This window comes from Cavia porcellus, unplaced genomic scaffold (genome assembly GCF_034190915.1).
Source record: "Cavia porcellus strain 051 isolate PalLab524CR breed Dunkin Hartley unplaced genomic scaffold, mCavPor4.1 scaffold_19, whole genome shotgun sequence".
Classification (NCBI taxonomy): domain Eukaryota; kingdom Metazoa; phylum Chordata; class Mammalia; order Rodentia; family Caviidae; genus Cavia; species Cavia porcellus.
This window is the reverse complement of record NW_026947502.1, coordinates 56,305,259-56,331,896: the sequence shown is the minus strand read 5'-3', so window position 1 is coordinate 56,331,896 and position 26,638 is coordinate 56,305,259. Positions and strand designations below refer to the sequence as shown.

General features: G+C 44.8%; 1 long non-coding RNA gene across 2 annotated transcripts in view; it reads left to right on the top strand.

Moving 5' to 3' along the window:
* Positions 1 to 21,350, top strand: part of LOC134471660 (uncharacterized) — a 31,929-nt gene extending 10,579 nt beyond the window's left edge. Inside the window, exons 2-3 of one of the 2 annotated variants that reach the window (XR_010041211.1) lie at positions 19,386 to 19,493; positions 19,583 to 21,350. This is a non-coding gene — a long non-coding RNA (uncharacterized LOC134471660). The remainder of the gene's footprint in view (positions 1 to 19,385; positions 19,494 to 19,582) is intronic. The other variant, XR_010041210.1, reaches the window with a different exon arrangement.
* The last annotated feature ends 5,288 nt before the right edge of the window (positions 21,351 to 26,638 follow it).

Below are 26,638 nucleotides of genomic sequence, written 5' to 3'. Positions count from 1 at the left end.
ACTTGTCTGGGAAAGACAGCTTTGATGAGCCTTATATGCTTGATTAATAGCTTTTCTTTCAGCATTTTGAGTTTATCATCCCACTCCTAATTTGCAGTGTTTCTGCTGATATATACGCAGATAGTTTTATGACAGTTCCCTTGTATGTGACAGGTCATTTTAGATACTTTAAAATTCTGTCATCAACTTTTGGTTATATGTCTTAGTGAAGATGTCTTTATGTGTAATTGATTTCTGATTCATGTATCTGGACATTTATTTCTCCTTTCAGATCTGGAAACTTTATTTTAAAAATAAACTTTCTGTCCCTTTTTCTTCTTTCAGTCCTATAATGTATATTATACATTCTCTTCACTTCATGTTGGCCCCTAAGGTTTTTGCACACTTCCTTCTTCTTTTCATTACTCTGAGTAATTTTAGATGATTTATCCTTGACTTTGTTGATTCTTTTTTTCTGGTTGGTCAGGTCTTTTATAAAATTTCTTTATGGAGATTTTTAGTTCAATTGTTGTGTCTCAGTGCCAGTATTTTTCTGGTCCTTTTTTATGGCTTCTATTTTTATGTTGAACTTTTAATTTTATTCATATATTTTTCTCCTGATTTAATATAGCTATATGTCCGCATTCTCTTGTAGTTCAGTGAGCATCTTCAAAATAATTATTTAAATCTTTTGTCAAGGAATTCGCAGATCTCCATTTCCTTGGAGAGTTCGTGGTCCTTTTTTTGTTCCCTTGATTCATGTTTCTCTGACACTTCATGATTCTTGTGCTTTGTGTTGGATGGAGTCTGTGTATTCAAAGAAGTAGATGGTCTTATGTTTTTTCTGGACTGGCTTTGGCAGAGAAACTCATTCATTGGCCAGGTGACCCAGAGGTTTGGGTAGGCTGGTGGAGAAATCCATGAGGAGGGTTACTGCTAGGGAACTTTGCCAAGCTGGTCTGGTACCTGGGTCATTGGGCAGGTAGGCTTGTTTCTTTTGTCTGTAAGGATTATTTCGGAGCCTGGACCTACTTGGAAGGCTTTGGAGTTTGGGTCTGTGTGACCAGATTTGGTGCCTGGGTAAATGAGGTAAGTCTAAAGCCGGGTCCATGAGGCAGGCCTGGATCCTAAGTCCATGGGGTCCAGACTGGCACTGGGTCCACTGGGGTGATCCTGTACCTGTGGGGTGAACCTAGAGCCTGGTTTTGTGGATGGTGGCCTGGCTTCAGAGTTCCATGAGATAAGCTTGATGCTAGGGTTTGCAGCAAAATCTACGCTCACTTCTTCCTAAATACTCAACACCTGAAAGGTATCTTTCTCCATGCTGTGCTGAACTGACTTGGGGAGGGATAAGGTGGAATATGTGAAACCGCCCTTATTACTATCGTAGGTGCGTCTTTTCTTAGGCAACACGAAAGTGTTCTATCCTGGTGCTCTAACCTCACACCTGGATTCTTTAGTGCTTGTAAAGGTGTCTAGGCATGGATGGTTGTTCACACTGATACTTCTGTAGGGGACAAGTGCTGGAAATTCCTATCCTACCATCATGCTGATGTCACTTCTCCTTTCACAGTGGTTTGCAATGATACTTTGCTTTGCTTTCATTTCACTTCCTATCTTCCTTCACTAGATTTAAACTTTAGAAAGGCAAGGGTGAAGTCAGCTTTGACTACCATAGTCATAACAATAAGGAAGTGCTGCTTTCACACTTGTCTGTGTGCTGGGCACTGCTCTAAGTTCCTCACTTTTGCCAAATAACTTTATCCCCATGGGACTCTATGGAGTTATTGATAACATTATTGCATTCATTTTGCAGATGAAGAAGCTGAGGCATGGAAGGGTTAAATAATGTGCTCCAGCTCTCCCATCTGGATGACAGATGATAAAACCAGGACTTAAACATCATGGTGGCTCAAGTATCTATGCTTTAAACTACCATGGTCTGCCAGGGTCTCTAGTCCCTTTTCTAGGGACCATCCTAGCAATCCTGGGGACCAATCCTGGTGCTTGGTAACTAGGTGGTCCAAGAACCATAGGGCCATTGTTCCATCTTTTAAGAATATTCTCATGGTAATTTGTACTCTGAATACAGAATTGACAGTATGGGGAAACAGAGGGGAATCACTTAGGAGCTGTTTCCCTGAATTGAAATCAGGGTTCACATATTCACTGGGTAACTGTGAGCAAACAGTTTAATTTCATCGAGACCATTGTTTTAGGTCAAAGCAGGACCAATATTAGGTCTTGCCTTCATAGTAAGCGAACATTCATGAGGGGCACTCATAGGCTCTCGTGTGTTTGCGGCTGTATCAGCTGCCCTCATGGAAAGGTTATCATTTTTAGGTTGGATAACATCATATCCCCTTCTAGGAAGCAATGTGAGCGAGGAAGGAGTTTGCCGGGGAGAGGAAAGCTATTGCTTAGTGTGACAGTAAGAGGAAGTAGGGCTGAGCTGCTGTGGGACACACTGGAGACACACCTTTCTTCTAGTTCTTGGCAGGTCACTCACTACCTTAAGCTTCTATGCACTCTCTCTGCAGGGCCAAGTTTGTGGGACTTTCTGTGACCTTTCTTCCCAGGTCACAGGCTCCAACCTCCTTCCCCCATTTTCTTTCTGCCCTGCCATCATGCTGGGTTTCCAGACATGGGCACATTTCTCCCGGCATGTCACTGTCATTTTCTGCCTTTGGCCTTCCTGTCCTTTCTAAGGAGATCCCAGGGAGGCCTAGAACCATTGGCTGGGCTTTTTGATCCTTTCCAGGAAATGCAGCCAGGTCTCCTGAAATTCAGTTTCCCTGCAGCTTTGTACTGAGCATTACTTCATGCTGATCTTCCTCCTTTGAAGGAGGGGTGCTGTCTTCCCTGACCCCCTGTTCCCTTTCCTTCTGTGTTGTCTTCACAGAGTGTCCTCTTTACTTCATTCTCGCCTCCAGATAAATGGCTTCTAGTTGTCCAAGGAACAGATGTGCTGGCTTCTTAGAAAACAGTTTGTCCTATGAGCAGATTCGGCTCCTTAAGACAGGGAAAAGGACATGTGGCTTTGTGACAGCCACAGACAGCCAACTCACCCTGGAGGCTGGACTCGCTGTACACCTCCTTCCTTGGAAGACACAGAACCGGCTTTGCCCCAGGCCTGAGCCAGAGATTGGGGCCTTAGTGAAGGAAGGAGCAGCCCAGTCAGCTGCCTCTTTGACTGTTTCCTCCCGTCCCTTGTTTTCTTTTGCTTCTAAGAATCACAGTGTTCCAGCTGCTGAACCAGGTGTGCAGTGCTGTGGGGATTTTGCTCCACCAGTGAGCAGCTGGGTGCTCTTTGCCAGCATTCTGAACCACTCTGCTGGGCTTGTGGTCCTGGCTCCTTTGCTTACCAGTAGTGTGACTGGCTTGAGGTTCTTAGTGACTGGATCTTAGCAGATTCATCTATAGAATGGGATACTGACAGTCATGCATAGCTATGGCAGGCTGAGCTGGGTTCCTTCATAATAATAGCATACACTCATACCCTTGCCATGAGGCCAGTGTGAATAAAATGCACCTTCTCACCCCTTGACTTTGGTCTTGGCCTTGTGACTTGCTGTGTCCTGGGAAACTGTTGGCCTGGTCACCCAGCTGGGGCATGTAATATGGGGAACCAATTGGTTTGCTCTTACGCAGAGGCTTCACCATCACAATGTGCCTACAGTAGCCTCTGGTCCACAGGACTGACAGCTGGCATGGAGACAGACTTAGACAAGACCTGCTTATACCTGTGATCCATCCCTAGCTGACCAGCAGATAAGAGAGTGAGGGGCAAGCCCCTGCCATCGTGTGCCACTGAGTCTGGGAGTGCGGGACCATGTACTGTCTTCTAAGCTCAGAACACTAAGATAGCACCTCATAGAATGATCCTGAGTCTTGAGTTTGTTCCTTTGTTAATTTCCTGTTACTGTTATCACAAAGGCAGAGGCCAGAGACATAAGTTTATTATTTTTCAGGGCCATAGGTTAGAAGTTTTTCATGGTCTGACTGGGCTAAAATCCAGGAAAGCAGAGCTGTCTTCCTGTGGGAGGCTGCAGGAGACAATCTGGTTTTCTGCATTTTCCAGCTTCTAGAAGCTGCCCGCATCCCTTGGCGCACAGACCCTTCTTCCCTCTTCTTCATAGCCAGGAGCATGATGTCTCTCCAGATTCTTCCTCCATAGTGACATCTTCTCTGATACACTCTTTCTGCCGCTCTCTTCCCCCTTCTGGGCCTTGCTGGCGATATTTGGATCTACAGAAACAGTCCAGGTTACCCTTACCTAAAGATCAGCTAACTAACAATGTTACTTCCCTCTGCAGCCCTCACTCTCCTTTGCCATGTTACAGGATGCATTCTTGTTGTTCAGGGTTGGAGGTGTAGACATCACCAGGGGCCATTTGCCTACCTTTTCGGCATTTTGAGCAGGAGTTTGTAAACGCTAAGACTGTATCCACCTTTGTGTATAAACTCAGCACTTGTGTTCATAAGGTCAAGTGCAGTGTGGTCCAGGAATATTCACAGACTCCTCAGAGGGTCTTTGCTTCCATGTAGGGTTGGCTCAGGGCGGTTTTCATCTCTCACACATGGACTAGGCAGGAGGTTTAGAAGACAAGAAGGAAGTGACGCAAGGCGGCCATTTGGCTTGGAGCAGGTGATCATCTTCAGGTGATGACAGTGCTCCTGATTTGTCATTATATTGGCTCCCGTGTTCTCTCTGCACCTGCTCGATTTAGCTTCGCTAGCTCAGCAGACTGACTGAACCACCAGGAACCATGGGAATAGGCCGGCAGTGTCCCCAGCCCCAGCCCGTATCTCTGCACGCCTGGCTAGCTCCATCCTCACATCCGACAGGTCCCTCTGACCTCACACACAGTGGGTTACGGGTGAAAAAAGAAAAACTTCCTGGCCTGAATGATACCAGTTTGAAGGAAACAGCTGCCTTTTGTAGGGGCAAGAAAACAAAATCTAGTGAGAGTGATAAGCCCAGAGCTGCTGGGTGACTGCAGGGTAGGATCAGAGGTGTGGGAGGATGCGAATTCTAGGGGTGATGAGTGAGCATGGCATGGATGAGAGCACAGTGGTTCTTACCAGCATGAGAAGAGCCTGGGGCTTTGGGGATGCTGGGCATTTAGGTTCCACCAGTGACTTCCTGTGCGGCCACCAGAAAGTAGGTGCTGTACCTCTGGGTAGTACTCTACTGCTGTACCTCTGGGAGCCTCTAACAGTTTGAAACCCTGCCCCTCCCATTGACCAGCTGTGTGCCCCTAGGTAAGTTTCTTATTTCCTCCATGCTTGAGGAAAATGATCATTTCCTTGGTGGGGAAGTGGTGATTAGACTGGAACTTGTGTGAGGACTCACTGAATAGGCATGTTGGGAAGGAGGGTAACGCATGCCTGTGTACCTGTGTACACATTTGGGCATATGCATGTGTGTACAGCTATGTATATATGTATATGTGGGGGGCTGGATACACATACATACTGGGTGTACACATACGTGTATATGATAGAAAAGATATATTGCCAGTGGCTACCCTTAAAATGCCTCCCCTCACTTGGAGCACACTTGCCCCATCATTCTTGCCACTTTCTGGAATCCTCTTTTGTGTCTTTGCAAGGTGTGATAAATCTGGTGACTGTTGTTGCTAGCTACCATCGCTAGAAAGGCAGGCTTGTAAAAAACACGAGTGTGCACCCTTATCTACCTCATTCACGCATCTCTATGGTGTAACTTCCGGCTCTTTCCCAGAGTCAAGGTGATCGTGTGAAGTAAATGTTTTGAATGAATTCAGGATCTCACAGCAGGCAAAGGATTGCAACTAAAGACACACCTGAATGAGGACTTCCAGGAAGCGCCAAGACCGATGGGAAGGGGAAGGGGAGTATCTGGGGGAGGAGCAGTGGCAGTGTCTCTTTACTGCGATACGTTTTATTTAAACACACACGGTATTTTCATTCACACCTGTGTATCTGTGGTGTGTGTATGTACATGTGTACTTCAGTTCCTAGCTCGCAGGAGTCCTTCCTTGTTTACTTACATTAGCAGCCTGCAGAGAAACCCCAGGTTGCCTTAGCCTTGCTCCACAGCTCCTTGAGACAGCTCTAAATTAGACCTGAGGGTTGGCACCCAGTTGGATCTTGAACCAGAGCTTCCTGAGGTCATCCTCAAGGCTTTCTCCTCCCCATGAGTGGCCCCCCAGGGTCTGCCTGTTGGGGAGCCACAGTTCCCCACCCCAAGTGGCAGACCTAGAATCTGAATCTTTTACCCATGGCTTCAGGAATGGGACTTCCAGGGAAGCCCATGTGTGTGGCTTCTGCTTATGGCTGGCTGTTGATACCTGTTTCCCAGCAGCACTGTCTTCCCCTGTTTGCAAACTACTGCTCTATCCATTACGGCAGAGCTGTAATGTTTCTTAAGACAGTGTTGCTGGGAAACAGGTATCAGGACAGAGCTGCTCCTGTTCAGTGTTCACTCTCATTTCACTTTTGAGCGTCCCTAGGAAAGGCTGGGTCTCGTCTCGTCTCACCTCTTCCAGTTCAACCTCTAGGGTCCTTATCTATGAAGCCTCACAAGGCCCAAGCCACACCTTCCAGATGCACTGTTCCTTCCCAGCACCTTCCCGCCAGGACCAGCGTGGGTGCTGCTTCTCAAGTGTCTTCCCTGCACACATGCAGGTGAATGTATGATCCTGTGGAAGCAGGAAATGATCAATAACTCACAGAAGGGCACCCAGCCAGCGTCCAGCAACCCCTCCCATACACCTTTCCTTTAAAATAAATAAAATCTTGCAGAGAAAATTCATCCAATTTAAAATAGCTTTTCCTTGGGGTTACAAGCGAGTGCCAGAGAGAGAGGAGCTACCCTGGAGCTGGCCATATTGGGAGGCACGGCATCCTGGAACTCTGCTGCTCCCCACCTTTCTCTGCTCCATCTTTCAGTTCCTAAGCGTGTTTTCTTCCCTGCAGTTTGGCATCCATCAGGATTTAAATTCTAGGTTGTCAACCCTTGCAGAAAGGGAATCAGATCCAAGCATTCAAGCTCCTCCATGGGAGTGCAGGGACTTGTCATTTGCAGAGTGCCACTACAGGGTTGGTTACCCACTGGCAGATAAGAAGTGTCCTAGCTGTAAACCTCCCCCAGCAGCAGTCCTGTCCCGTTGCTCCTTAGCTGAGTGTGAGTAAGCATAATCCGAGGCTCCAGCTCTGGGGACAGACTCCTCCTTCCTTGGGAGCTGTCCCATCTGCAGATATCCTATGTCATTAATCCCAGGGAGCCAGTGTATTCAGATTTACCTGACCTGTCTCCACATGATAAAAGAACTCTCTTCACCTCAGCTTCTTTAACTCTCCAGTGGGTAACTTGGATACTGGCTTGTGATGAGTCCTTCTGGAGGATGTATGGAAAAAATTAACAAATAATAGTACTAGTTATTGTGTCCAACCATTTCAGGCATATTAAACTCCTGTCTGGTTACCAGCTTTACTTCCTTACTTGTTACAAAGCAATAAGGACCTCTAGACAAAGCCAAAACACTGGCTGTCATTCAGAGGTCACTGATTAAATGAGCTGATAGGTCCAGTGGGTGTGTGTACATATCTACGTATGTATCTGGATCATAGTGAGGGGGAGCAACTGTTAGTTTATATGCAGCTCTTGCTAACCATGTGGTACCAAACAGCCTTCCACACCGATGTGTATCTCTGTCGCCATTTGATCCTGTGGGCCTCACCTTCACCGTTATTCAAACAGGAGAGGTACAGCCCTTTGAATTTTTCCAGGTGTCTGGGAAAGACAACTTGAATGAATTCAACTTTTGTGCTGTTATAAGTAGTGCTTCTTTTGTTTTTTCCAGCACTGAGGACTGAACTCAGAGCCTTAGGCCAGCGTCAGTGCAGCTTCACTGAGCTGTATCCCCAGCCACACTGAGTATTCTTCCGGTTACATCCTTGTGAATTCATTTTCTGTTCCCCTCAGACGGCATGCCTGAGTGAAAAGCTGTTTGGCTCCTGCGTTCGCCAAGTTCTCCTTCAGGGAGTCAGGACCGTCTGGTACTGCCACGCCCTGGAGCCAGGTCTCTGCAGCAGGACTCAGATGAGCTGGCCTGACCACTCTGGTCTCTTGGGCACCTGGCATAGCAGCAGACACATGGCTGCAGCCCACATGACCCTGTTTGAGGGCTTCCTACCTATTCCCTGAGCAGTACGCTCTTAGTCCCTGTGTTTTGGGGCTGAGGCTGAGTCAGTTTCTTGTTGCATCCTTGTGATCAGCACTGTATTTTGCAAAGGTTAGAAGCAGGGACTCTGGTCAGAAAGGCCCAGACCTGTGTGTCCCTGCACTGCTCTCTAGATGAGAACATTGGGTGATCCTGTTCCCTGACTTGTGTGATTTTGAGGAGCTTTAGGTGAGACTTGTTACAGGAAGAGGACAGTGCCCAGTTCCACGCATGTGACCATTCAGCAGTTGTCTGGGTGTAGATAGAGGGCAGGAGCACCCACTGGGTGCCAGGCATAGTTGTTAAGCGCTGGACAGCAGGGGCTGTAAACTACAGCTCATGGCCCAGTGGGGACACCACCTGATACCCATAGCCCAGAAGCTAAGAACAGTGAGAAAAACATCCAAAGAGGGACAATATTTTATGATACATAAAAGTCACATGGACTGAAACTGGAAATTCCAGTGTCCATCAATAAAGTGCAGTTAGAACACGGCACATCCTTTCTTTAACCTGCTGTCTGTGCTTCTTTTATGCTGGGATGGCAGAGCTGAGCTGCCATGACCCAGCCACATTGCCCACAGTGACCAGGATACCTACTCTCCATGGCTTTACAGAAACGTTTGCTTGTATGATCTCCTCTAAGCCTGCACAGCACAGGCTGTGTCTGATGAGTAATTCCTGGATTCCAAGGGTGAAAGTCGGGCTAGGGCGGGGATCCCTGGGAAAAGCTGCAAACTCCAGAGTCTTCTCATGGGAAGGAGGCCTTCTTGGTGACCAGTTCTGCTCCTGGGGACACGGGGTTTTCAGGGACATGTGCCACGCACTTCTTTCATTAGTCTCACCGCACAAGCACTGCTTGCTGAGGCCATCCCAGTGGTCTCCTTTTTTAGGCTAAAAATACTTGTAAAGCAGCTTTGTTGAGATAATAATGCATATACCATAGAGTTTACTAGTGGTATTTTTTTTTTTTTGCCAAAATCATTTAACAGTTTAACTTTTAACAATACATTAATAACACAGAGGCATTTATTTTAATTTGCAAACCAGTTTAATCTGTAATGCATTTTACCATAGTAGTCAAATGTGACTTTTAAAAATCAAAATAATTTACTGATCTTAATATTATCACCCCAGAAAGAAAGCCCGTGCCCTTTCACTATCACCTCCGCACCTCCTGCTTCCCCAGCCCTATGCAGTCCTCACGCTGCTTTCTGCTGCTGTGGAGTTGCCCCTTGTAGAACTTCATGTAAGTGGACCACGCAATATATTGCTTCCTAATTGGCTTCTTTCACTTGGCTCAGAATGTTCAAGGTTTCTCCTTGTCCTGAAGGTGTCAGCTTCATTCTTTTGTTGGCTTCATAAACACACATGGTATGACTGTGTCCCATTTTATATGTCTGTTCATCAGTCAGTGGTCATCAGTTGCTTCTGTTTTCTAGAATCTTCTCTGAAGGCTCTTGTGTAAGTTTTTACACAATGCGTCTTTTCTCGTGCCCTGGTCATGCATATACCTAGGTTTGGTCATTATGGAGACTTCATGGAGTCTAACTTTTCCAGGACCGCCAGACTATTTTCCAAAGCATCCCCACTGTTCACCTTTCCCACCAGGAAGTGTCTGGGCTTCCACATTATCTGGGTTCCTCTTTAAGTGCGCAGCAGGATTCCGTGTGGATGACTTTTTAAAACTTGCAGAACAAATCAGGGACAGCGGTGTAGTGGTTGCTTCTGGGAAGCCAGAGTCAACAGGGAGACCATGTCGCTGTGTGTGCCCAGGGTGTGGCTTCCATTATCTGTGTCCTTAATCCCAGTATCACACCCTTTAAAACAATGAATGGTTCATGTTAGATACACGTGGTGAACGCAGTCATCATTGGGAATTTGTACCTGTACGTGATATAACTTGATTCTTCTTTTTATCCCTTTCCCCTCCCCTCCCTTCAACCCCTCTTCTCCTTTATAAAACTTTGTTTCCATTTTTTCTTCTATTCTCTTTTTTCTTTTCCCTTCCTACGTTTTTCCCTCCCCCTTCCCTGATTCCCTTCCTCTTTTGAATATTTTCTTCCTATTTCCCAAAGTCTGTCATACATTTTGGTCCTTATTTACCCTTTCAGTTTCTCACACCAAGGAAACATGAGTGTCCGGTTTACTTCACTGAAGAGTGTGGCCCAGGTGCATCCATTTACCTAGGATGTCTCAAGTTTACCCTCTCTGTGGCAGTGGAGTCCAGCATCACACCTCTAATCACGGTCACACACCCTAAGGCAGCCACTTTGGAAACTCCCCACCTGTAACAGCATGAGGCTTACGGGACATCTAGATACAAGTTGTGATAGCTAGTCGTTAGTAGAGGGCTCTTTTGGGACCTCGTCACAGTCCAGAAAATTTATATTTGTAATCCCAACTAACTAGCAAGTTCATTGCAGTCTGTCACCTCCAGTGCAACCCACACCATAAACAGAGCCATAATTCTGTATCTAAAATGGTGGGGAGCCGAGGAGCTTCCCAGTCTAGCTAGGATGATTACTACCTGGAACAAAGGCCCTGACCCAAGGCCAAACCTAGGTTTTATTAATTCCCAATGAGGGGAGTGGCTTGGGAATGAGTGACTGTGAGAGTGACATGCAGAGAGCCGGACCAGGTAGGTGGCCTGAAATTAAATCTCTGCAGTATGCAGAGAGAAAGAAAGGCAGGAGGAGTCATCTGCGTAACATGATTGGACGTAGTATCTAATGTTTTGAGGGCAGTGCTTCAGCTCTGACATGCAATTTGTTATGCCTTGGAAAGGCATAGCCTATTACCCTGAGGCTCAATCCCACCTGGTAGTGTCTTTAGCCCTAGGGAATGCTCCACATGCTCTTTATTGGCACATAGTAATAATTTTACATATCCATGGAGCTTGCAGTGTGGTAATTTGGTATATAATATGTAATGGTTAAATCAAGGCAATTATAATGTCTATCTCCTTAAACAGTTATCAATTAATTGTATCAGGAAGCACTGAACTCTCTCTTCTAGTTGTCTCTGAAATGCAGAGTAAGTAACAGGGTGCCTTGGTCACCCTGCCGTGCAGTGGAACACCAGGTGCCATGTCTGTAGGGCAAGAGATGACCACAGCGTCCCCGAGCCTCACTTCCACATTCATTTCCCTCTCCCTTCTTAGTTTTCTGTTCTTTGACTCAGCTTCTTCATGTTTTTCTGTCATATCTGAAAATCAGTCTAGCTGCAGCTGTAACAAACGTTTCCAGAGTGCCCAGGACAGACCTCGGCTCCAGCTTCGTTCCGTGTGGCTCAGCCTCCGTCCCATCTGTGAGCACACTTTAGATAGCTGTGTGGGCATAGAATGTTTAGTTGTAGGTTTTTTTTTTTCTTTTTTATTTTCTCTCTTTTGGCAGTAGTGAGGATTGAACCTATGATAGGCAAGAGTTTTACCTTTAAGATACTGTCCCAGCTCTTTTAATATTTTATTTTGTGACAGCAAGTGGCTAAATTGCCTAGCCTGGCTTCCAATGTGCTATCCTCCTGCCTGAGCCTCCTGAATAGCTGGTATTGCTGATGTGTAATTCGCATTTTTCACGTAAATGTTTCATATATGATTCCACTAATTTTCTCTCTCAGGGGGCTTTACAGTGCTACTCACCTCACACCCCATACTTTCAGACCCACATCCATCCCATCTCAGGCTCCCTCCTCAGAATTCTATTATTTTTTAGGTTTGTGTAGCTTACGATGCATAATATTCATGCGCACCTTGGGAAACTGGCCCACATACACATGGTATCTTAGTGATGTTTACTTCCCGTTCTCCTCCCGGCCCTCTGTTCTCTTTCTTAGTCTAGAGTGCATTAATTTCTGCTCTGATCTTTATAACTTCTTCCCTCAAATGCCTATTCTTTTTCTAGAAGTTTGAGGTTCAGCATTAAGTTATTTCTTTGCTCTTGCTGTTTTCCTAATGTCAGTGTTTACTGCTATCAAGCTCCCTATTCGGATTGCTTTCATTGGTGTCCCATAAGTTTCAGTATGTTGTACTGCCATTATCATTCAGTTGTAAAAACTGTCTAATTTCCTCTTTAATTTCATCTGTGACCCATTGTTTGTTCAGGAGAATGCTATTTAATTTGGATGTACTTATGTAGTTCCGTGGTTTCTCTTGCTGTTGATTTCCCACTTCATTGTACTATGATATGTTAACATGCATGGGATAATTTTAACTTCTTTTCATTTACTTAAACATGTTCTTTGAGTTAGTATATCATCTATTTTGGAGAATATCCGTGTGCCGCTGAGAGGAATGTGTATTTTGATGTTGTGGGGTGGAATACACTGTAGACACCTACTAAATCCATTTGTTCAAACATTTGTTTCAGTTCTAATATTACTGATTTTTTTGTCTAATTGGCCTGTCTTTTTGTGACAGTGGGGTATTGAGATCCCACAATACAATTGTATTAGTACTTGATTTTTTGGGCCCATTAATATTTGTCTTATATAGTTGGGTGCACTGGTATTTGTTGCATGTATATTTATGATTGTTATCTCTTCCTCTTGGGTTATTCCTTTTAAAAGAATGTAGTGACCCTTTTTTTTATCTCTGTTTATCAGTCTTGGCTTGAAACTTACTTTGCAAAGAGAATAGATACCCCTGTTTTTTCCCAGGTTCCTGTTGCATGGAGTATTGTTTTCCATCCTTTGACTTTCAGTCTATGAATTTCTTTTTGAATTAAATGTGTTTCTTGTAGACAGCATATTGTTGGATCTTGCTTTTTGATCCATTCTGCTAGTCTGTGCCTTTTGATTGTGAATTGAGACCATTAATATTGATGGTTATGACTGATATGTATTGATTTATTCTTATCATGTTATTTTCCTGTTGCTGACCACCCATCACTTCATTTTTTCTTCCTTTCTCTGTTTGTTTGCCTTGCCTAGTGAATGCCTTCTGTTGGGGTTAATGGAGTTGTAGTCCTTGTTATTGTTTTCTAGAATGTCCTTCAGAACATTCTGGAGTACCGGTTTGGTGGTCATAAATTTCCTTAGATGTTCTTTTTTGTAGAAGTATCTAATTTCTCCATCAGTTGTGAAACATAGTTTTGCAGGTACATCTATCTGGGTTCAAGGTTGTTTTCCTTTATAACTTGTAATACTTTACTCCAAGCTCTCCTTGACTTGAGGGTTTGTGCTGAGAATTTAGGTGCGATTTTTGATGCACTTTCCTTGTAGGTGATTTGTTTCTTTTCCCTAACAGTTTTTAAGATTGCATTCTTGTTTTGAATTTCTGGAATCTTGACTATTATATACCTGCATATAGATTTTTTATTTGATCACAGCTAATTGAATATGTATATGCCTCACTTATCTATATGTTAAATTCTTTTTCTCTACAAAAAAAGTTTTCTGTCATGATGTCTCTGAACAGTTTTTGTTATTTTTTTAAATGTAATTTGTGCTGTCTCCTGCTTTCATTGACTCCAATCAGTCTTAAGTGTTTGTCTGCCTTGAATTTATTTTGCTTCATCTAGCAACTGTTGGATTGATTTCTTGTGATCCCTTGCTATTTTTATATAATCTTTCTTTTCATGATCACTGACTATAATAAGCCTGTCTTCTCTGAAATCCTGTCCTTATATTGCCTTAATCTGCTGTGAATACTTTCAATGGAATTTTTATTCTCCTGAATATCTGCTTGAATCTGCCTTATGGATTCCATTTCCTGTGCTGAGCATTCATGGCTTCCATAATTTTCTTAAGCTCAATTATTTTTTGTCTATAGTCCCTTAGCATGATGTTCATTGTGGATATCATCTCTGCAGTTATTTGCAAAATTATTTCTGATTTGATTTTTTCAGAGCCTCATTCAACTGTTTCATTGTCACCACTTGAGTGGACAGGGGAAGATTGTTCCATCTCATTGCCCTCTTGGTTTTCCTTTGGTGAACTGGCTGTTTGGGATTGCATCTTATTTAAGCACCTTCTTATTTTGTTTTCTTTTTTTTAGTGTAATTCCTGCATTGATGCTTATAAATTGTCTGTGGTAGGTTGTTTTGTTGGTAATACTTAGAACCCTTAGATAATGACTGTTTCTTTGAGGCATCTTCCAGGTGTAGCTGGTTTTTGGGTCTTGACTCTGTTGGAAGATCCTGCCTCTTCAGTTTGTGGGAGACTGCTGCTTGTTTGGCCTTGTCCCTGGTACTTTGGTACTGACATAGTATTTTCTGTAACCCTTAGTCAATCTCAGTCATGGAATAGAAAAAAGAACAGTTGTATAGAACAGTTATGTCATTCTTGGCTATATTGGTACCCATAGCATCAAACACATCCTACAAAATGAGAAACTGAACTAACCATTAATTTAACACTTTTAGCCATATGAACTAGATTTGTGGTGGTGTAACACAATGTAAAAAAACCCAGATAATTATATGCTGTCTATAAGTCCTTAAAATGTCAATTTTGTCCTTAGCACTTAAAATTTAAAGTGAGTTAAGGTTAAAATAGACAAGTAGAAGAAGAGATTAGAAATAAGGTTAGAGGACAAAAGGGGATCACAGTAACATTGAGAAACTGGTGCAGAAGACTGGAGGCAAAGAGAGAAGGAAGAGATAAAAAGAAGAAAAGAACAGAACCACAACCACAAAGAGGCTTGAGATCATGTTCACACTCATATAAAAGCAAGATCAAACAATGAAGGAAAAAGGAAAACAAAATCAAAAACAAAACCACAAAAAGAAAAAAAATCTACTTGTTTCTGCTGTTACTGGTAGACAGTATGTGGAAATACAGTTCCGATCCATGCCAATCTGTACCAGCAAGCCAGTGGTAGCATTTTGATGGGGTAGTGGATCATCTCAGTGAGCCTGCCCTTTGTGAGACCAGACTCATTCAGCCTGCAGCCATCCACACACCTTCTGCGGGTCTGAGCCCAGCTGGGAGCCACTAGATGGAGCTGGCAGCAGCTCTGAGTTCTGAGCTCAGTTGGCCACTCTCCAAGATAGCTCCCACCTAATTACTGTCTTGCATGAAAGACTGAACCCTTGGCAGTCACCACAAGCCAGTGGAGTCCTCCACATCTGCTGCTTTCCTCCACTGCTGTGTCTGACCTTGGGGGCCTATGGGGTTGCCAGCTGTCATCCTGTGTCCACAGGTTAGCACTGCTTCTCTCACCCAGTAAGTCCCATCTTGGAGAAGGTGCCACCATCTACCTTCTTCTTCACTGAAGTTTCTCTCTTTACTCTCTCCGTGGGCTTCAGTTCACACTTCAGATTCTTCTGGGGTTCAGGGGACCCTCTTCCTTCCTTCTTGTCTTCCTTGCATGGTATTCCAGTGTCTGGATAGGGAGGCTGTTTTCCTGCTGCTCACCACTCCACCATCTTGGTGCTCCCCCTATCTTGCCCTTCTTTCTTATTCCTTGAAGATGTAGCCATGGAAAGGGCTTTCTGAACAGAACCTTAGTTGCCCAAGAAATACCAAGAACCAACAAATGAGATTCTAGAGAAATTTAAAAGTTACATGGCAGAAGAAACAGTCAACAGAATGAAGAATCAACTCACAGAACGGAAAACAGTTTTTGCCAGCTACTCCTCAGATAAAAGATTAATGTCTGGAATATATAAAAAACAAAATTAGAACCACCCAAAGTAGAAAACCCAATAAAAAGCAAGCAATTGAAATGAATAGACACTTCTGAGGAGAAGAACAAATAGCCGATAAATACACAAAAAATTGTCCAGCACCTTTGACCACTGGAGAAATGCAAATCAAAACAACACCAAGATCCCATATTATACCAGAAAGAAAGAGTCTCTTTCTTCCAGAACAATCTTTAAAAAGATCTGAGCTCTTTGCGGCAGGTTCACTAGAAGAAAATAGCATATTTGTGAACTTCAGGTTCCTTGGAATCACAGCAATGTTCACCAAAACAAGGCAACTGGAGTGTCTCTTTCCCAGAAGGATAACAGACTGTGGAGTGTCCCCCTTAGGACAATGTTCATCCTATGTTTAGGGTGACCCACTCTTCATTGGAATGTGAAACTTGGTGTAATGGAAAGGTGACAGTTTCCTCCTGTTTCTCTTCTGCCTCCTTATCCCTTCTGTTCTTTGTGACCTGGCTTGTTCAGTTAGAAATTGTTCGTTGTTACAGGAGGAAAAGAACCCTGTAATGGGATATGGAAGACGCCACATGCCCCCTGAGTGGTGTCCCAGAGAGGCAGTGGGGCACTTACTGTGAACCAGGCAGTGCACAGGGGTCGTGCTTAGGAGTCAAGGGCAGGTGGGGTCCTGTTGTTGGGACCACAAGTGCCTCACCTGACACAGGCGCCATTGCACTCCCAGCAGTGCCCAGTGGTACAACTACGAGCTAGTGAAGGCTGTGAGCTTTTCCTCAGTGGGCATCAAGCCCTTTGTGGTGTTCTCTGTCCTTCCCTGTCACCCCTTTTTAATCCACATTTTTACAAACAAGCACTCCGAGTCCTTGGGGATTGTAGCAGGTGCCAGCCAGTGAGGCCTGGATGTGTTCCAGACTGAGGCTTTGCTCATGAACCCCCTAGAGGCACTTGGCAGCCCTTTGGGGTTACTCTCCATGCTGCTCTCCATCATGGGGACTTGCCAAAGGGCCTTAGCCAGTAAGAATCACAGAAACATTCACACCTGGGCTTTCTGGCTCTGAATCTGGTGTTCTTTCTATTACATTTTATGACAACTTTCTGTACTCAAGGCTTGTTACCATTGGTCTCTCACTTCTGTTTTTGCTTTCTCCTTTGGCATTTCTTCAGTCTTCTGTGAGCTTGTATTCCAGTGCACTTGGTCCATGCCGTGCACGGGTACCCCGTATAGTTCTGAAGGTTCGAGGACACAGCATTGGCATCTCTTGGGTGTCTGGAAGACTCATGGCCAATGGCATCTGAAAGGATGTGTTTGGTCATCCAGACACAACATTGTGCTAACTTAGTGTCTCTGCCTGCATCCCAGCATCTCGAGGGACAGAAATATAGGTTAGTGAATGGGTTCCTTTTACATCAACTCTGTCTTCCCCAGAAGTCCCTAGTAGACTTCTATGTGTCCTGACTAGACTGGGCCAGATGTTCTCCTGGCCAGTCCCTGGTAGAGACAAGATTACCATGAAAGTTCTGGCTTGGTTGGTGCTTCTGCCTGCCACGTACTGCTTCTCAGCATACCTCTGTCTGTCTGGACCTAAGGAGAACTGAGAATACTATAACGAAGACAGAAGTGGCCGTTTCACACCCAGTTTCTACTTTTGGAGAGTGTGAGTGTATGTGCTCCATCTGGGTGTCCTCCAGATTTGCTGGGTTTACCATTTGCAGAGAGGTACAGAAGTGGCGAGCCAGCCCATGCATGTGTGTCCATCACCTTAGGGATGGTTACATCTGTCCACTTGTCTTGGAAGCAGTCGGGCAGATGTCACACCCATTCCCAGCATAGCTGCCCCTGTTTAGGTTTCCTGCAGATTCCTCAGGACAGAGAGCAGGCAGAGACCCCAAGAGAAAGCACCACAGCACCATCCCCGTGCTGGGGCCCCAGCAGAGGTGAGTTGAGGACAGGGGGTGGGCCCCAGTTAGGATCGGACTTCACAGCAGCTACTTCCCCTTCTCACCAAGCCTGAGGATGCCTCATGTTTCTGGCTAGCCAAAGAAAGTAAGTCTTAAATAATACCTGATAGTGGTGACTGGAGTAGTTACTCTTCCAGGTGGCCTAGAGCATTCATTCCTCTGATCTCCTGGACACTGGAGAGCAAGTCTGTGTCACATTCATAGCACAGGTTCCAGCCTGGCCAGCTGCAGAGTCCAGCCCCAGGTGATTCACTTTTCTGCCCCTTGGCTTTCTCTTTCATACATCAAGAATAATAATAGTGTAGTGCAAATTCTTGGTGGACTAATAAACACAAAGTGCATAGTCACACGTGATAAATGTTAGTTGCCCTTCTTGCCACTTTTCAGAATGAAGAAACTGAGTTAGCTCAGAGAGTCAGCTTAGCAAACGTCAGGCAGTTCCGAGTAGCAAGAAGCTCATTCGAGCCCCAGCCATCTAACTAGCTATCTGCAGTAGGAGCTGGGGTGCCCAAGAAGGACAATAAATTCCCAGCCAAAGACTCAGATGTACTGTTTGTAAAGAGTCTCCAGCCAGTGACCACCAAGGCATGGTGTAAGGCTTCCAACACCTGATCATTTCCAGAAGGTGTGGGGGACACTAACATGAGGTGTGGAAGAAAGGGTATACACTGGGATGGAATGGGAGCGCCATTCTGGTCAGGCTCCTACTCTGTGTCTCTGTGGGAAGGGTTTGCGATTGGCTGTAAGTGAAGTATAGTCAGCGGTCTTGGCTCTGGAGGGACAGCGGCTGCTGCTTGCTCCTTTCTGATCTCCACTCACACTGATGGGCACCACCATCTGTCCCAGTAAACTCATTATAGTGTCTCTTCGTTTTAGGGGCAAATAAACGCGGCAGCTGTCAGCCATGCATCACTCGTGTGCACCATTTCCACACCTGCTCGTGTTCAGCCTAGGCCTGGGGGTGCTCAGTCAGAAGGGAGGTGATAGGCTGAGCCATGGGGCTCCAAGCAGAAAGGATGTGGGTTTCAAAGCCTGGATTTCCTGCCGCCCCACAAGCCTTTTGAACGTAATTCTGATGACTAAGGATTCAACATTCTTAATTTTTAAAATCCAAATGTTCCTGTCTTTCTTCCTCCCTGCCTTTTCCCCTTTCTTTCCCCTCCTCTCTTCCTTTCTCTGTCCCTCTCTCCCCTCCCACCTGTGTGCCAGCCCCCAGGATCACCTTTCAGGCACCACTCAATGCCACCCATGTCTTGTCCCACACCTTGGAGACGTTTGCTCCCCCCAGGCATGGTGACCCCCTGGGAACTCCCTCATCCCCAGCAGCTCTAAGATCACTTTCCGGCCTGGTTACCTGTTCAACCCACTGCCCAAGCCAGCCCAGGCCAGGCTCCAGAGCAGCTGGGAAATGCAGCCGCTTCCTCTACGTTTGTGCAGTGCTCACCGTCTGCATGAGCCATGGACACCAGGCTGCACCAGTGTCCCCTCGCCTATGTGGAGGATCGAGGGAAGGACCTGATTCTCCTCCCAGCTCTCCTCAGGCTGGTGCCAGGCAGATCGCAGACTCTGTCCAGCAGCCCAAAACATGTGGGGATAACAAGCCTCTTTTCTTTCCTTTTTTCTCTTTTTTTAGGTGAGATGTTAAGCAGCTAGCAAAAGTCACACAACTGAGAAGCTGCCAAGAGGGAAGCCCACATGCTCAGGAAATCCCAGGTTCCTGCAGCTCTCCAAGAGCCTGTAGGTAAACGCCCTTCCTCCTGGTGGCTGGGGACGCCTTCTCTTCTCTTCCCCTGTTTGTCTGAGAGTCTAATCCTGCCTTTTCCTTTTCAGGAGACTGTAACACACCTGCTCAGAAGGCAAAGGCAGCAGTCACATTGACCAAGAGAGAACTGAAGGCTTTTCCAAAGCACTTAGAAGACACTAGAACTGGAAGGCGGAGCTTAGCAAATGGCCTCAGTCCCTCAGAGAGGAGCGTGCATGAGACCTCTCACCAGTGGCTGCGTCACTGCCAGGCTATCTTCATTGAATGTGGGCTTGACAAATAGTTGGTCTGGCAACTTTATTTTCAACTAAACTTGTTGAGCTGCCCAGATTTCTAAAGGGTTCCATTAAGATGGCTAATCATATAGCAGTTGCTACAAAGAGATATTTGCACTCAATTTCAGCTCTGAGGTAATTCAGATCAAATGTTCTCTTTATATTTTTTCCTCCCCGGAGCTGCATGCAGCCATCTTCCTCTCACACTGCAGGCTTCCCATGAGTTATTTTTAGAAACCCAAATCAAAACAGCAATTTTGGTGGAGGCCATTTGTAACCTAGCAGAGTAAACCATATGTCTGATAAAAAAACAGCCAAAACCACCTCCCTGGTTGTGGGGTCAGATGTCTGGGAACTGCGGACTGACCTTTATACTATCACAGTCAAAGGCACTGGCACCACCTTTAAAATGACAAAGGGTTTGTGCCTTTGTACACCATGACAGCTCTGGCAGCATTTCCCAGAGCTCTGTTTTGGTCTCTGGGTCTCTGATGGAATATCAGGTTCTGCTCTGCTTTCTGCTCTGAAGCAGCACACATGAATGTGCGTCCCTGTGCTTGCCCCACGGGTCACCCCCTGCCCTGTAATCAGATTGTAAGGTGGAGGATAGAGCCTGTGGCATGCCTGTATAGTAGGTGCTCAGATATGTAGATTAAAATGCTATTCACTGTCTCGTTTTTTAAAAATGTGTCTTTTTTATTACATAGATACTAAGTGAATGTATTTATCTTAGAGCAAAAGTCTTTTCCAAATAAGGCTGAATGTCCTGTAATTCACCATCTCCAACCCTTGTCTCCTTGTTACATAGTATTTGTTCTGGAACATATCTTTGCACTGCTGCACATGTATGTGACACACACGATCGCTACACCTGTGATAAATGGAATAATACAAAGCTTCTCTATTAAGGGCTCCTGTCCACATCAGCCACCTCTTCCCTTTGAACAGCTACAGTTTTATCATACTGAGCAAATATACCACCTTTGCTTTGAGCCAACTAAATTCTTTTACCTACTTTCCCCATTAGACCCATAGGTCTGTTCTCATGTGTAGGTTGACCAGTTAGCTATGTACACTGCTATCTATGTGGCTACATCATGTACTGTTAAAATCAGCCACCTGCCCAGGAGGTTATGCCAAACCAGGAGACAAAAGTATGCAATATAAGGGTTGCCAATGAGACCAAAATTCCTTTGCTCTGAACCTAGGAAAGGATTGTGCCCTGGGAATTCCCCAGTGGTGGAGAGGGGGTGCTCACAGCCAGGTGTTCCTGGGTGCATCCTCTGTTCCCCTAGATCTTATCTTTCTCATTTGCACAGTGGACTCAGGTAACCTTTTCAAGCCGTAAGCTATGGATAATAGGTCTTTCCCGGTGCCACAAGATTGCCCTGCAGACTGTACAGTTGGCTCTCTGCTGTCCATGGGCTGGAAGTAGCAGTTCATGACACACCCCAACCTAAAGCTCCTCCTGAAACCACTTCTCAAAGAACCTAGGAGACACTGCCTTGAACTGTACTCTTCTTTGCTATTGTTTGTCATTCCATTAAAATTAATATTATAATTTTGGCTTTGTTTGGTCTTTTTATTCACTGTAATGCAGTAAAGTGACAGGGAGAGATTATGGAGCCCTGAGTTTTGCTACAGGTTTGTCTAATTCCAGCTGTGTGTTTTTAGATCCATCATTTACATTCTCTGGTCTTTCATCTGTTAACATCCCATTTCTAACTTAGCCAGGTGCACACTAAAATAACATTCAAACATTGAAAGCCACGCCTATGTGTGTTTCTCCTGGCATTTCCCAGTCTGCTGTCACCTGCAGATGGCTCATCTTGTGAACTAATGAGGCACCCTAACAAACCCATGAAACTGTGCTTCACAGGAGTGCTGTGCAGCTGTCCTGGGCCCTGGTGACACCGGCTGAGTCCCACAGAGGGCTCTGAGAGAGGCCCAGGGCAGGCTATGAGCTGCTCTGATCCAAGGGCTGGTGGCAAGGAGCACATTCCCTGCTATGAGCCCCTGCTTCACAGTGAGTGGTGGCCCCATCTCCTTGTGCGGTTTTCCTGTGGACTGAGGGCCTTGACCTCACACGTGGGTCTAGAGACAGCATGGTTCTGCAGGTGCAAGGTCAGTGTGACTGGTATGAAAGCCACCGGGAGCCAAGCACATTGGTCTCTTTGGCTGTCTTGGTCCTGACTGCACTGTGCTTCTACTGTGAGCTGTGGTTCCTGACAGCTGCCTTGGGTACGGCTGTGTCCCAGCCCAGCAGCTTCCGGCAGGAACAGCAGATTCTATAGTGCTCTTCACTTTGAACTCCTGTAGCCCAGCAGCTGAGCCCTCCTGCCCTGCGAGGCTCCATCATAGGAGCCCAGACTCAGCAGGGCCCTTCCTTCCTTTTCCCTTCTTACCTGAGAAATACCTAACCTTGTAGACTATGCATCTGTAACTGAATTTCTGAGCACCACTGTTGGTGTTCTTCAGATCAACCCGAATAGAATCAAAAGGCAGCATGGCATGGAGAAAGCATCGCTAGCAAGGGTTATGTCCCAATGAGTGTAGACCAAAGTGAATCAATAAACAAAGGGATGGCGATTGGCTGGCTGCGCTCTGCAGCTGCTTTTCATTAGAATAAAGTGCTTTCGATTTTGGTTTGCACTGTTTAGCCCCCTGTACACATGCACGCACGCATGTAACCACATACACACTGCTTCACCATCATCCAAGCCATCAGTGTCTCTGGCGCTGTGTTTACTCATAACCTGGAGACTCAGAATCGAGTTCACCTACCCTGTGACTCATAGACCTTTGCACCAAAATGCTTGAGCCTGCCAGGATAAGATGGTGGAGAACCCAGATCAGTTCCCTGCCCAAAATAGTCGCCTTGCCTGAGCAGGGAGGGCTTGCAGGTGGGGTTGGCTCCAACCTGCACTCCGAGAGTTGTCATAGAGGGTACTCAAGGTGGACAGAGCCCCCATCCCGTTCACCCCATGCTGACGCGGTGCTGGTTCTCCCTTCTGGCCACCGCCTCTCCTGTGTTTAGTGCAGCTCTCCACCATCAGAAATGCCCCAGCTTGGAAGATCTCAAATAAATACCTAATAAAAGAGTTGGCTGAGGATATATCTCAGGGGTTAAGGCACCCCTAGGTTCAATCCCTAGCATCACAAAACAAGGAAATACCTCCATCAAGGCCAGAGATGTCATTTTTTCCCAAGTGCATCTCCAGGGCTGATGTTCAGAAAAGCACCAACGAATATATGCTTCTAGGCTGAGAGATGACTGAACAAGCGGATTTGTAACCTCTTCTTTGAGCATCTCCACTCCCCATTGGCCATCAGATGCCTCCAGCACCTCTGGTGAGCAGTTCTGTGTTCCCATAAATGTCTCCGGACAAGCTTCAGGCAAGAATTCTTTGGCTGAGCGTAAGCAGCCTTATAGCATGTAGCTTCGGAGCCGGAGGAGGGGGAGGAGCAGTGGCTTCCATGGGGCAGGCGCCCAAGAAGGTGCAGGAGAGAAGAGTGTCCATGGTGCCGCTACCAGACCACGTGTCCTTTCCTTCCACTGTAGCTGTCACAGACTCTACATACATATACATATATGGGAGTGCTTCTATCAGAAATACTGTAGGAAATTGGAAAGAGAATATGTCATAGTTATACCACCCTTGGTAGTGTAATAGTCATCATTATCAAGGCGCTGAAACCCATCTGTGTCCTCTGGTAGCTCTTTACACACGCGTTACTTTAAGGTGCTTTCCAACTTTTTTCCGCTTGTGTTTCCCCAGAAGCAGTGCCCACCACGCCCTGTTGCCTTTTTAACCACTATTTTTAAATTTTCTTTCATCCTCATAGTTGTTACTGGTGACTATAGATTCCTAACTTTCCTGTCCTAGTATCTCCCATGTCTCAAGAAAATCTAGAAACTGAAGCCTTGTTTTAAAGGGTATGAATATTGGTGACCTAGTAAGGGAATAGACTTTATTTTGAGCTATTATAGATTTACCAAAAAAATTGAGTGGAAAATCCAGTTTCTATATGCTCTCTCCTTGCCCCTTCATGTACCCTGTCAGCATTTTCCATTACATTACTGCATTTGTTATAATTTGTGAACCAATATAGATGTGTTGTAACAAGTCCATGGTTTACATTGTTTCTCTGTATTATATATACTTATGTGTTTTGATAAATGATATTATGTGATATTATGAATCCACTGTGACAATATCACACAGACTAATTCAACTGTCCTGGAAATCCAGTGTTTCTCCTACTCCTTATCTTTTGTGTGTGGTTTTTGTTTGTTTGTTTGTTTGTTTGTTTTTATAGTGGGAATTGAATTCAGGACCTTCCCTTTGCCAGGAATTCACTTGTGCTGCTTTTTTTTACCTTCTTATATCACCTATCTACTATGGCTCCATAGTTTTGCCTTTTCCAGAATGTCACATGATGGTTGCAGTCAGATGATAGTTATCCTCTTCACATTGGTATCTTTCACTTAGTAATACGCATTTAAGTTTCTCCCATGTCTTCTATGGCTTGCTAGCTCGTTGTTCTTTATTTTGTTTTTTGTACCAGGGATCAAACTCACAATCTCACACTTGCCAGGGAAGTACTTACACTGCAGAGCTAAGTCCCCGGCACTAGCCCATTGTTCTTAGCGCTTGGTAGTATTCCACTGTTGGAAAGTACCACAGTGCATTCAGCCACCAGGACATTTTGGTGGCCTCCAGGTTTTGTAATGTTCAATAAAGGAGCCATAAACATCTGTGGAGGTTTTTGTGTGGATATGTTTTTAACTCACTCTGGTAAAAGCTAAATCCTGCCTCTTCATGTCTTTTAGTGTGTTTAGTTTTCTAAAAAACTGTCAGGCTGTCTTCCAAAGTGCCCATAATGTTCTGCACTCCCCCACCTCAGCAGTAAGTTTCTGTGACTTCATATCCTCCCCAGAACTTGGCAAGGTTAATATCCTAGATTTGGTCATGCTAAGAGCTGTGCAGCGGTAGCTTGTTTTAATTTACAGCTCTAAACACACATGATGTGGAACATCTCTTCACATGTTTAGTGATTTGCTTTTGGTACATGTCCTTTGCAAGATGTCTTTCTGAGCCTTAGCTGTGTGGGTGCACATTCCAAATGGTTTTTTTCTGGTTTTTCATTGGTTGTGCGGATTAATGGGTTTCATCTTGACAGACTCATGCATGCACATGAAACATATGTAGTCACCTGCTCCTCATCTCTCTCCTCGTCTGCTCTCCCCCAGAATCACACTTGCGGGCTCAATGTTCTCAATATCTTTTGCTCATCCATCTACCCTGTTCCCACCCACCCTTTCCCCTTATCCACTTCCTTTTTCCTAATAATGGAATCTATTATTTTGTCATATTTTTAGATTCCATGTATGAGGGAAAACACGCTTTGTCTGAGTCTGGCTTTTTTCCTCCCTGCCCCACTGTGGTCTTTTGAGACAGGGTCTCACTGTGCAGTTCAGGCTGGCCTTTAACTTGTAACAATTTTGTCTCAGTGCTGTGATTGCAGGCATGTGCCACTATGCCCAGCCTCATTTCTCACTGAGGTTTAAACAATCCTGAATAACAAGGGCAAACCAGGAAATAGCTCAATGCTAGAGTTGTAGTTATACTACAAAGCTACAGTGATAAAAACAGCATGGTACTAGCACAGAAACAGAGATGAAGATCAATGGAACAGAATAAAGGAAGCAGAAATAATTCCATGTACATTCAATTATTAGATCTTTGACAAAGGGACTAAAAACATAACTGGAGGAAAGATAGCCTCTTTAGTAAATGGCACTGGGAGAACTGGCTGTCCACATGCAGAAGATCAAATCTAAATCCATAACTCTCACTATGCACTAAACTAAAGTTAAAATGTATCAAAAATCTAAATGTTAAAAGAGAGACATCAACCTGCAGGAAGGCAAGAAATTTCTAAACAGAACCCTGGTTGTGCAGGAAATACAGCCAATGGGATCATATCAAATTAAAAAAAAAATTCTGCACAGCAAAACCAACACTGAGAAGACAAGCTACAGATGGGAATCTATGTTTTAGTAGCCATTCCTCATACAGAAGACTAACATCTAGAATATGTAAAGAACTCAAAAAAATTAGACACTCCCCAAGATTAAAGACCAATAAAAATGTGAGTAAAATGAATAACCACTTCACAAAAGAATTACAAATAGCCAATAAATATATGAAGAAATGTTTAACATCACTGGCCATGGAAATGCAAATTAAAACAACACCAAGATTCCATCTTACCCCAGAAAGAAAGTTTATCATCAAGAAACTGAATAACAGATGCAGTCAAAGACTGGGGGGGGGGGGATTATAGTATTGATGGGAGTGCAAGTTAGTACAACTACGAAGATCAGTATGAAGATTCCTCATAATACTAAAATCACTTGACCCAGTTATTCCTCTTCCTGGTATCTTCCCAGAAAGTTAGAAACATCTATTACAGTGATCCACGCATACTTTTGTTTATAGCAGCACAATTCATAATAACTAAATCTTGAAAGTAGCCTACATGTCCATCAATGGATGAGAGGATACGGAAAATGATATTTATATATGACGCAGTACACTGTACTATAAAGAAAGATACATTTGAGTCATTTGTAGGAAAATGGAAGCACTTTGTGACCATAACATTAAACAAATCAGACGCACAAGCTTAAATATCACATGAGTTCTTTTATATGAGAAGCCCAAATTATAAATAAAGAACAAAATAAAGATACCAGGAGGTAAGGAAAGAAATCTTTCTCAAACAGAAGGGGATCAAGAGATGCAGGGAGGGGGGAGCAAGGAGAGGAAGAAGAGATGAAGA